Source organism: Neovison vison, chromosome 1 (genome assembly GCF_020171115.1).
Source record: "Neovison vison isolate M4711 chromosome 1, ASM_NN_V1, whole genome shotgun sequence".
NCBI classification, from domain to species: domain Eukaryota; kingdom Metazoa; phylum Chordata; class Mammalia; order Carnivora; family Mustelidae; genus Neogale; species Neogale vison.
This window is the reverse complement of record NC_058091.1, coordinates 161,782,650-161,793,691: the sequence shown is the minus strand read 5'-3', so window position 1 is coordinate 161,793,691 and position 11,042 is coordinate 161,782,650. Positions and strand designations below refer to the sequence as shown.

Here is an 11,042-nt window from a genome sequence, read left to right as displayed (position 1 = left end):
CATCCTTTATCAGTGAAACCTGAGAGATCTGAGTGCAATGAGGGAATTAGCCAAAGGCAATTCATGCAGAAAATAAGTTCTGGGGGAGGGAACAAGAGTGCAAAGACTTTAAGACCATGAGGAAATGCAAAGAGGACAGCAGTATAAATTCAGTGAGGGAGGGATATACTATGGTAAGTTCAGAGATGTATCCAATAGCAATTTATAGAAGTATAAATAATTTGGACTTATCACTTCTTAGCCTTTTGGCTAAGATCAAGTGTAAATAATTTGGACTTATACAACCTATTGAAGAAATCTGAGCAGAGACATGTATCACCTGGATAAGTTTTCTGGAGAATATCTCTGACTCTGTCATGGGGAGAAATTTTAGAAGAAAAAAAATGAAAAAAAAAAGGAAGAGCAGTTAGAAGTTCTTCGTGGTGCCAAAGCAAGAGACAATTGTAGCTGAGTCCAAGGATCTGCAGGGGAACTGCTGAGAAGTGGGCATATAGGAAAATTATTATAATGTACAGCCAACATTTATGGTGGTAAATTGTATGTAAGATGTTAGAGAAAAAGAGAAGACAATAATGACTCTAAATTAGAAGAAAAAGTATGACAACACACCAATGGGGATAAATTTTTTTAATAAAAAATAAACAAAAATTCTTGCAGAACACTAAAAAAACCAAAAAAGTCTTTTGTAGTGCAGACTAAAAATAAAGTCTATAGTATATTAAAATCCAAAAAAATAAAAATAAAATCAATAACCTTCTTGCATTAAAAATAAAGCATACTTGGAGTGGTTGTGTGGCATAGTAATTTGTCCAATTCTTGATTTCAGCTCAGAATTTGGTATCAGTGCCATGACATGAAGTACCACAGTGGGTTTCATGCTCATCCTGGAGTCCACTTGAGTTTCTCTCTCCCTTTCCCTCTGCTCCTCCTACCCCATGCACTATGTCTCTCAATCTCTATCTTTCAAATAAATAAATAAATAAATAAATAAATAAATATTTTAAAAAATAAAATAAATAAAACACTCAATATTTTCCATCAGGATGTTAAATTCAAGGAACATGTATTTTTTTCAACATCTTTCTGGACGACATGGTCATGCAAATTGTGCTAAATATTTCTGCAACCAAAGATATATTAACTTTTGGAAAATAAGCTAAAATCAATATGGAGCACTGGGTGTGGTGCAAAAATAATGAATACTGTTATGCTGAAAATAAATAAAAAATACATTAAAAATCAATATTTGCTTCATTTTTTTCCCAATATATTTATTTTCAGAAAAACATTATTCATTATTTTTTCACCACACCCAGTGCTCCATACAAGCCGTGCCCTCTATAATACCCACCACCTGGTACCCCTACCTCCCACCCCCCCGCCACTTCAAACCCATCAGATTGATTTTCAGAGTCCATAGTCTCTCATGGTTCACCTCCCCTTCCAATTTACCCAAATTCCCTACTCCTCTCTAATGCCCCTTGTCCTCCATGCTATTTGTTATGCTCCACAAATAAGTGAAACCATATGATAATTGACTCTCTCTGCTTGACTGATTTCACTCAGCATAATCTCTTCCATTCCCGTCCATGTTGCTACAAAAGTTGGGTATTCGTCCTTTCTCTTGGAGGCATAATACTCCATAGTGTATATGGACCACATCTTCCTTATCCATTCATCTGTTGAAGGGCATCTTGGTTCTTTCCACAGTTTGGTGGCCGTGGCCATTACTGCTATAAACAGTGGGATACAGATGGCCCTTCTTTTAATGACATCTGTATCCTGGGGTAAATACCCAGGAGTGCAATTACAGGGTCATAGGGAAGCTCTATTTTTAATTTCTTTTTTTTTTTTTCCCAATTTATTTATTTTCAGAAAAACAGTATTCATTATTTTTTCACCACACCCAGTGCTCCATGCAAGCTGTGCCCTCTATAATACCCACCACCTGGTACCCCAACCTCCCACCCCCCCGCCACTTCAAACCCCTCAGACTGTTTTTCAGAGTCCATAGTCTCTCATGGTTCACCTCCCCTTCCAATTTACCCAAATTCCCTACTACTCTCTAACGCCCCTTGTCCTCCATGCTATTGGTTATGCTCCACAAATGAGTGAAACCATATGATAATTGACTCTCTCTGCTTGACTGATTTCACTCAGCATAATCTCTTCCAGTCCCGTCCATGTTGCTACAAAAGTTGGATATTCGTCCTTTCTGATGGAGGCATAATACTCCATAGTGTATATGGACCACATCTTCCTTATCCATTCATCCGTTGAAGGGCATCTTGGTTCTTTCCATAGTTTGGCGACTGTGGCCATTGCTGCTATAAACATTGGGGTACAGATGGCCCTTCTTTTCACGACATCTGTGTCTTTGGGGTAAATACCCAGGAGTGCAATGGCAGGGTCGTAGGGAAGCTCTATTTTTAATTTCTTGAGGAATCTCCACACTGTTCTCCAAAGAGGCTGCACCAACTTGCATTCCCACCAACAGTGTAAGAGGGTTCCCCTTTCTCCACATCCTCTCCAACACATGTTGTTTCCTGTTTTGTTAATTTTGGCCATTCTAACTGGTGTAAGGTGATATCTCAATGTGGTTTTAATTTGAATCTCCCTGAGGGCTAATGATGATGAGCATTTTTTCATGTGTCTGATAGCCATTTGTATTTCTTGATTGGAGAAGTGTCTGTTCATATCTTCTGCCCATTTTTTGATGTGTTTGTCTGTTTCATGTGGGTTGAGTTTGAGGAGTTCATTATAGATCCTGGATATCAACCTTTTGTCTGTACTGTCATTTGCAAATATCTTCTCCCATTCCGTGGGTTGCCTCTTTGTTTTTTTGACTGTTTCCTTTGCTGTGCAGAAGCTTTTGATTTTGATGAAGTCCCAGAAGTCTATTTTCGCTTTTGTTTCCTTTGCCTTTGGAGATGTATCTTGAAAGAAGTTGCTGTGGCTGATATCGAAGAGATTACTGCCTATGTTCTCCTCTAAGATTCTGATAGATTCCTGTCTCACGTTGAGGTCTTTTATCCATTTTGAGTTGATCTTTGTGTACGGTGTAAGAGAATGGTCGAGTTTCATTCTTCTACATATAGCTGTCCAGTTTTCCCAGCACCATTTATTGAAGAGACTGTCTTTTTTCCACTGTATATTTTTTCCTGTTTTGTCGAAGATTAATTGACCATAGAGTTGAGGGTCCATATCAGGGCTCTCTACTCTGTTCCACTGGTCTATGTGTCTGTTTTTATGCCAGTACCATGCTGTCTTGGTGATCACAGCTTTGTAATAAAGCTTGAAATCAGGTAAGGTGATGCCGCCAGCTTTATTTTTGTTTTTCAACGTTTCCTTAGCGATTCGGGGTCTCTTCTGATTCCATACAAATTTTTGGATTATTTGCTCCAGCTCTTTGAAGAATGCCGGTGGAATTTTGATCGGAATGGCATTAAAAGTATAGATTGCTCTAGGCAGTATAGACATTTTAACGATGTTTATTCTTCCGATCCAAGAGCATGGAATGGTCTTCCATCTTTTTGTGTCTTCTTCAATTTCTTTCATGAGTGTTCTATAGTTCCTCAAGTATAGATCCTTTACCTCTTTAGTTAGGTTTATTCCCAGGTATCTTATGGTTCTTGGTGCTATAGTAAATGGAATCGATTCTCTAATTTCCCTTTCTGTATTTTCCTTGTTAGTGTATAAGAAAGCCACTGATTTCTGCACATTGACTTTGTATCCTGCCACGCTGCTGAATTGCTGTATGAGTTCTAGTAGTTTGGGGGTGGAGTCTTTTGGGTTTTCCATATAAAGAATCATGTCATCTGCGAAGAGAGAGAGTTTGACTTCTTCATTACCAATTTGGATACCTTTTATTTCTCTCTGTTGTCTGATTGCTGTTGCTAGGACTTCTAATACTATGTTGAACAAGAGTGGTGAAAGTGGGCATCCTTGTCTTGTTCCTGATCTCAACGGGAAGGCTGCAAGCTTTTTCCCATTGAGGATGATATTTGCTGTGGGTCTTTCATAGATAGATTTGATGAGGTTCAGGAATGTTCCCTCTATCCCTATACTTTGAAGCGTTTTAATCAGGAACGGATGTTGGATTTTGTCAAATGCTTTTTCTGCATCAATTGAGAGGACCATGTGGTTCTTCTCTCTTCTCATATTAATTTGTTGTATCACATTGATTGATTTACGAATGTTGAACCATCCTTGTAGCCCAGGGATGAATCCCACCTGATCATGGTGGATAATCTTTTTAATGTGTTGTTGGATCCTGTTGGCTAGGATCTTGTTGAGAATCTTAGCATCCATATTCATCAGTGATATTGGTCTGAAATTCTCCTTTTTGGTAGAGTCCTTGCCTGGTTTGGGGATCAGGGTAATGCTGGCTTCATAGAAAGAGTCTGGAAGTTTTCCTTCTGCTTCAATTTTTTGAAACAGCTTCAGGAGAATAGGTGTTATTTCTTCTTGGAAGGTTTGGTAGAATTCCCCAGGGAATCCGTCAGGTCCTGGGCTCTTGTTTTTTGGGAGATTTTTGATCACTGCTTCAATCTCGTTATTAGATATCGGTCTATTCAGGTTGTCGATTTCTTCCTGGTTCAATTTTGGTAGTTTATATTTTTCCAGGAATGCATCCATTTCATCAAGGTTGCTAAGCTTATTGGCATATAACTGTTCGTAGTAACTTCTGATGATTGTTTCTACTTCCTTGGTGTTAGTTGTGATCTCTCCCCTTTCATTCATAATTTTATGAATTTGGGATTTCTCTCTTTTCTTTTGGATTAGTGTAGCCAGTGGCTTATCGATCTTATTGATTCTTTCAAAAAACCAGCTTCTAGTTTCATTGATACGTTCTACTGTATCTCTGGTTTCTCCCTCATTGATCTCAGCTCTAATCTTGATGATTTCCCTTCTTATGTGTGGAGTTGGTTTGATTTGTTGTTGATCCTCCAGTTCTTTAAGGTGTAGAGACAGCTGGTGTGTTCTGGATTTTTCAATTTTTTTGAGCAAGGCTTGGATGGCTATATATTTTCCCCTTAGGACCGCCTTTGCTGTATCCCATAGGTTTTGGACCGAAGTGTCTTCATTCTCATTGGTTTCCATGAATTGTTTCAGTTCTTCTTTGATCTCCTGGTTGATCCAAGCATTCTTAAGCAAGGTGGTCTTTAGCTTCCAGGTGTTTGAGTTCCTTCGGAACTTTTCCTTGTGATTGAGCTCCAGTTTCAAAGCATTGTGATCTGAGAATATGCAGGGAATAATCTCAGTCTTTTGGTATCGGCTGAGTCCTGATTTGTGACCCAGTATGTGGTCTATTCTGGAGAAGGTTCCGTGTGCACTTGAGAAGAATGAGTATTCTGCTGTTTTAGGGTGGAATGTTCTGTATATATCTATGAGGTCCATCTGGTCCAATGTGTCGTTCAATGCTCTTGTTTCTTTGTTGATTTTCTGCTTCGATGATCTGTCTAATTCTGAAAGAGGCGTGTTAAGATCACCTACGATTAGTGTATTCATATCAATATGACTCTTTATCTTGATTAACAGTTTTCTTAAGTAATTGGCTGCTCCCATATTGGGAGCATAGATATTTACAATTGTTAGATCATCTTGGTGGATAGTCCCTTTAAGGATTATGTAGTGTCCTTCTGTATCTCTGACTACAGTCTTTAGTTTGAAGTCTAATTTATCTGATATGAGAATCGCTACCCCAGCCTTCTTTTGAGTCCCATTGGCATGAAAGATGCTTCTCCACCCCTTCACTTTCAGTCTGCGTGTATCTTTAGGTTCAAAATGGGTCTCTTGTAGACAGCATATGGATGGGTCCTGTCGTTTTATCCAATCTGCAACCCTGTGCCGTTTTATGGGTGCATTGAGGCCATTCACATTGAGAGTGATTATTGATAGATACGTTTTTATTGACATCGAGTTACCTTTGAAGTCTTTCTTTCTGTAGACTGTCTCTATATTTCTGTTCAATGCTATTCTTGGGATTTTTCCTCTTTTATAGAACCCCCCTTAATATTTCCTGCAGTATCGGCTTGGTGGTTGCATAGTCTTTTAAGTCTTGCCGGTCTTGGAAACTCTTTATCTCTCCATCCATTTTGAGTGTCAGTCTTGCTGGATAAAGTATTCTTGGCTGCATGTTCTTCTCATTTAGTGCCCTGAATATATCTTGCCAGCCTCTTCTGGCTTGCCAGGTCTCTGTGGACAGGTCTGACGTTATTCTGATGGGCTTCCCTCTGTAAGTAAGGAGCCTCTTTGCCCTGGCAGCTTTCAAGAGATTATACCTACAATTATAATTTCTCAATTTGACTATCAGGTGTCGTGATGTTTTTTTGGAATGTATAATCTTGGGTGGAGACCGTTCAGCCTCTAGTACATGAACGCTGGTTTCATTCGCGAGATTCGGAAAGTTTTCATGAAGGACTTGTTCCACGACATCTTCTAGACTTCTTTCTTTCTCCTCCCCTTCAGGAATTCCAATAATTCTGACGTTGGAACGCTTCATGGCATCACTTATTTCCCTAATTCTGCTTTCGTGGGATCTAAGCTGTTTGTTCCAGGCTTCCTCCTGATCCTTTCTCTCTATCTGTTTGTCTTCCAGATCACTAATTCTATCTTCTGTCTCAGTTTCCCTAGCTTTGAGAGAGTTTAGATTGGATTGGAACTCATTGAGAGCATTGTGGACCTCCTCCCTGGTAGCTTTAAGCTCCGCCCTAACATTGTGAACATCCTGTCTGGTCGCTTTCAGTTCGGCTCTAATCAATTCTGTTTGGTCATCCATGGCTTTCTCCAACCTAGCTATTGCCTGGATAATTGTTAGCCTGAATTCTCTTTCCGACATATTGTCTATGTTGATAGCCGTTAGCTCTGTTGCGGAAGGTCCATCCTCTGTATTTTTCTTCTGTTGGGCATTCCTCCTCCTAGTCATTTTGGTGGGAGAAGACTGAACAGATGTAGCTGGGTGTATCAACTCTGGTGCAGTCAAGGTGCACCCTGGAACACTTCCTGATCTCCGTCTCAGAAGCCTCAGTCTGGGTGCAGAAGCTGAATAAATTCCCCCTTGGATGCTGGCATTGCAGGTTCCAAGTTAAAGACCCTGGGGGCGCAGGATCTTTTGCTCGTCCCCAAAGCAAAGGCAGTGGCGGCTGTCTGGGTGCTCCTGACCGCCAGAGAGGTTCCAAGCAGCGATCGCACACTGAGATTTTGCCGCTGGCCGGGGCTGGGAGTGCCCGGCTTGCGCGCACCTCTTTTCAGAGGCGGCTGTGGGTCGGGCGCGCGTCTGGGGCACTGAGAAGGGGGCGCTGGTCCGTAAGCCGCAGGCTGGGCTTTTGCGCGCCTCTGTCCGGGGAAGAGTTTCGCGGGCGCGAGGCTTAGACTTTGAAACAATGGCCCGGGTCAAGAATGGCCCCAGGGCCTTAGAAACCCAGGAGAGCTGGAGCGACGTGCACGCGCATCTCAAGCTTTGTGGTAGGGCTAGCGCGCGTTCTGCAGACCGGCTCCCATCCCCTCACAGGAGCCGGAACCCCGCGCTCTGGGGCACGCTGGCGGCTTAGGGACCAGGAGCTGGTTTCTCCGCCGCACTCTCTCTGCCTCCGCGCCGGGGAGGCCGTCTGGGACCGGGGACTCAAGCCCCTGTCCCTAGCCGCCCCGATTCCCACAGTTTGCCCCCGCGATCCTTTGCTCTTTTGGAGTGCTTTCAACCAGTCTCCGAGTTAATGCTGGTCCCCAGACGCAGGGCACTCTCGCTCGTATCGGGGTATTACTTTTGCACCGGTCGCCTCTGGTGGCTCCCTCCCCCTTTTGTTTATCTTCCGATATCAGTCCGCTGTTCCCATTCCGCTTTACCTGCTCACTGGCGTCTTCTGCCCCTGTAGAGATCCAGACGTGTATAATTCTGATCTCAGGCTGATTTCATGGGTGATCAGAGTTCTTTGGTAGGTAATCAGCTCACTTTGGGGTACCAGCTGAAAAGACGCCTCTTCCTAGTACCCCGCCATCTTGTCCCCCGACCTATTTTTAATTTCTTGAGGAATCGCCACACTGTTCTCCAAAGAGGCTGTACCAACTTGCATTCCCACCAACAGTGTAAGAGGGTTCCCCTTTCTCCACATCCTCTCCAACACATGTTGTTTCCTGTCTTGCTAATTTTGGCCATTCTAACTGGTGTAAGGTGATATCTCAATGTAGTTTTTTTTTTTGTCTTTATTTTTTTATTTTATTTTTTATTTTTTCCAATTTATTTATTTTCAGAAAAACAGTATTCATTATTTTTTTCACCACACCCAGTGCTCCATGCAAGCCGTGCCCTCTATAATACCCACCACCTAGTACCCCAACCTCCCACCCCCCCGCCACTTCAAACCCCTCAGATTGTTTTCCAGAGTCCATAGTCTCTCATGGTTCACCTCCCCTTCCAATTTACCCAAAAGCACATACCCTCCCCAATGTCCATAACCCTACCCCCCTTCACCCAACAACCCTCCCCCCAGCAACCCACAGTTTGTTTCGTGAGATTGAGTCACTTATGGTTTGTCTCCCTCCCTATCCCATCTTGTTTCATGGATTCTTCTCCTACCCACTTAAGCCCCCATGCTGCATCACCACTTCCTCATATCAGGGAGATCATATGATATTTGTCTTTCTCTGCTTGACGTATTTTGCTAAGCATGATACGCTCTAGTTCCATCCATGTTGTCGCAAATGGCAAGATTTCGTTTCTTTTGATGGCTGCATAGTATTCCATTGTGTATATATGCCACATCTTCTTGATCCATTCATCTGTTGATGGACATCTAGGTTCTTTCCATAGTTTGGCTATTGTGGACATTGCTGCTATAAACATTCGGCTGCACGTGCCCCTTTGGATCATTACGTTTGTATCCTTAGGGTAAATTCCCAGTAGTGCAATTGCTGGGTCATAGGGCAGTTCTATTTTCAACATTTTGAGGAACCTCCATGCTGTTTTCCAGAGTGGTTGCACCAGCTTGCATTCCCACCAACAGTGTAGGAGGGTTCCCCTTTCTCCGCATCCTCCTCAGCATCTGTCATTTCCTGACTTGTTGATTTTAGCCATTCTGACTGGTGTGATGTGATATCTCATTGTGGTTTTGATTTGTATTTCCCTGATGCTGAGTGATATGGAGCACTTTTTCATGTGTCTGTTGGCCATCTGGATGTCTTCTTTGCAGAAACGTCTGTTCATGTCCTCTGCCCATTTCTTGATTGGATTATTTGTTCTTTGGGTGTTGAGTTTGTTAAGCTCTTTATAGATTTTGGACACTAGTCCTTTATCTGATATGTCGTTTGCAAATATCTTCTCCCATTCTGTCAGTTGTCTTTTGGTTTTGTTCACTGTTTCCTTTGCTGTGCAAAAGCTTTTGATTTTGATGAAATCCCAAAAGTTAATTTTTGCCTTTGCTTCCCTTGCCTTTGGCGATGTTCCTAGGAAGATGTTGCTGCGGCTGAGGTCGAAGAGGTTGCTGCCTGTGTTCTCCTCAAGGATTTTGATGGATTCCTTACTCACACAGAGGTCCTTAATCCATTTTGAGTCTATTTTCATGTGTGGTGTAAAGAAATGGTCCAATTTCATTTTTCTGCATGTGGCTGTCCAATTTTCCCAACACCATTTATTGAAGAGGCTGTCTTTTTTCCATTGGACATTCTTTCCTGCTTTGTCAAAGATTAGTTGACCATAGAGTTGAGGGTCTATTTCTGGGCTCTCTATTCTGTTCCATTGGTCTATGTGTCTGTTTTTGTGCCAGTACCATGCTGTCTTGATGATGACAGCTTTGTAATAAAGTTTGAAGTCTGGAATTGTGATGCCACCATTTGGCTTTGTTTTTCAATATCCCTTTGGCTATTCGAGGTCTTTTCTGGTTCCATATAAATTTTAAAATTATTTGTTCCATTTCTTTGAAAAAGATGGATGGTACTTTGATAGGAATTGCATTAAATGTGTAGATTGCTTGAGGTAGCATAGACATTTTCACAATATTTATTCTTCCAATCCAGGAGCATGGAATATTTTTCCATTCTTTGTGTCTTCCTCAATTTCTTTCATGAGTACTTTATAGTTTTCTGAGTATAGATTCTTAGCCTCTTTGGTTAGGTTTATTCCTAGGTATCTTATGCTTTGGGGTGCAATTGTAAATGGGAATGACTCCTTAATTTCTCTTTCTTCTGTCTTGTTGTTGGTGTAGAGAAATGCAACTGATTTCTGTGCATTGATCTTATATCCTGACACTTTACTGAATTCCTGTACAAGTTCTAGCAGTTTTGGAGTGGAGTCTTTTGGGTTTTCCACATAGAGCATCATGTCATCTGCGAAGAGTGATAATTTGACTTCTTCTTTGCCGATTTGGATGCCTTTAATTTCCTTTTGTTGTCTGATTGCTGAGGCTAGGACTTCTATTACTATGTTTAATAGCAGTGGTGATAATGGACATCCCTGCCGTGTTCCTGACCTTAGTGGAAAAGCTTTCAGTTTTTCTCCATTGAGAATGATATTTGCAGTGGGTTTTTCATAGATGGCTTTGATGATATTGAGGTATGTGCCCTCTATCCCTACACTTTGAAGGGTTTTGATCAGGAAGGGATGCTGTACTTTGTCAAATGCTTTTTCAGCATCTATTGAGAGTATCATACGGTTCTTGTTCTTTCTTTTACTGATGTGTTGTATCACATTGACTGATTTGCAGATGTTGAACCAACCTTGCAGCCCTGGGATAAATCGCACTTGGTCATGGTGAATAATCCTTTTAATGTACTGTTGAATCCTATTGGCTAGTATTTTGGTGAGAATTTTCGCATCTGTGTTCATCAAGGATATTGGTCTATAGCTCTCTTTTTTGATGGGATCCTTGTCTGGTTTTGGGATCAAGGTGATGCTGGCCTCATAAAATGAGTTTGGAAGTTTTCCTTCCATTTCTATTTTTTGGAACAGTTTCAGGAGAATAGGAATTAGTTCTTCTTTAAATGTTTGGTAGAATTCCCCCGGGAAGCCGTCTGGCCCTGGGCTTTTGTTTGTTTGGAGATTTTTAATG

At 41.5% G+C, this 11,042-nt stretch overlaps 1 pseudogene; it reads left to right on the top strand.

The window, feature by feature from the left end:
• The first annotated feature begins 229 nt into the window (after positions 1-229).
• On the top strand, positions 230-371 carry LOC122896937 (annotated as a pseudogene).
• Positions 372-11,042: the final 10,671 nt, after the last annotated feature.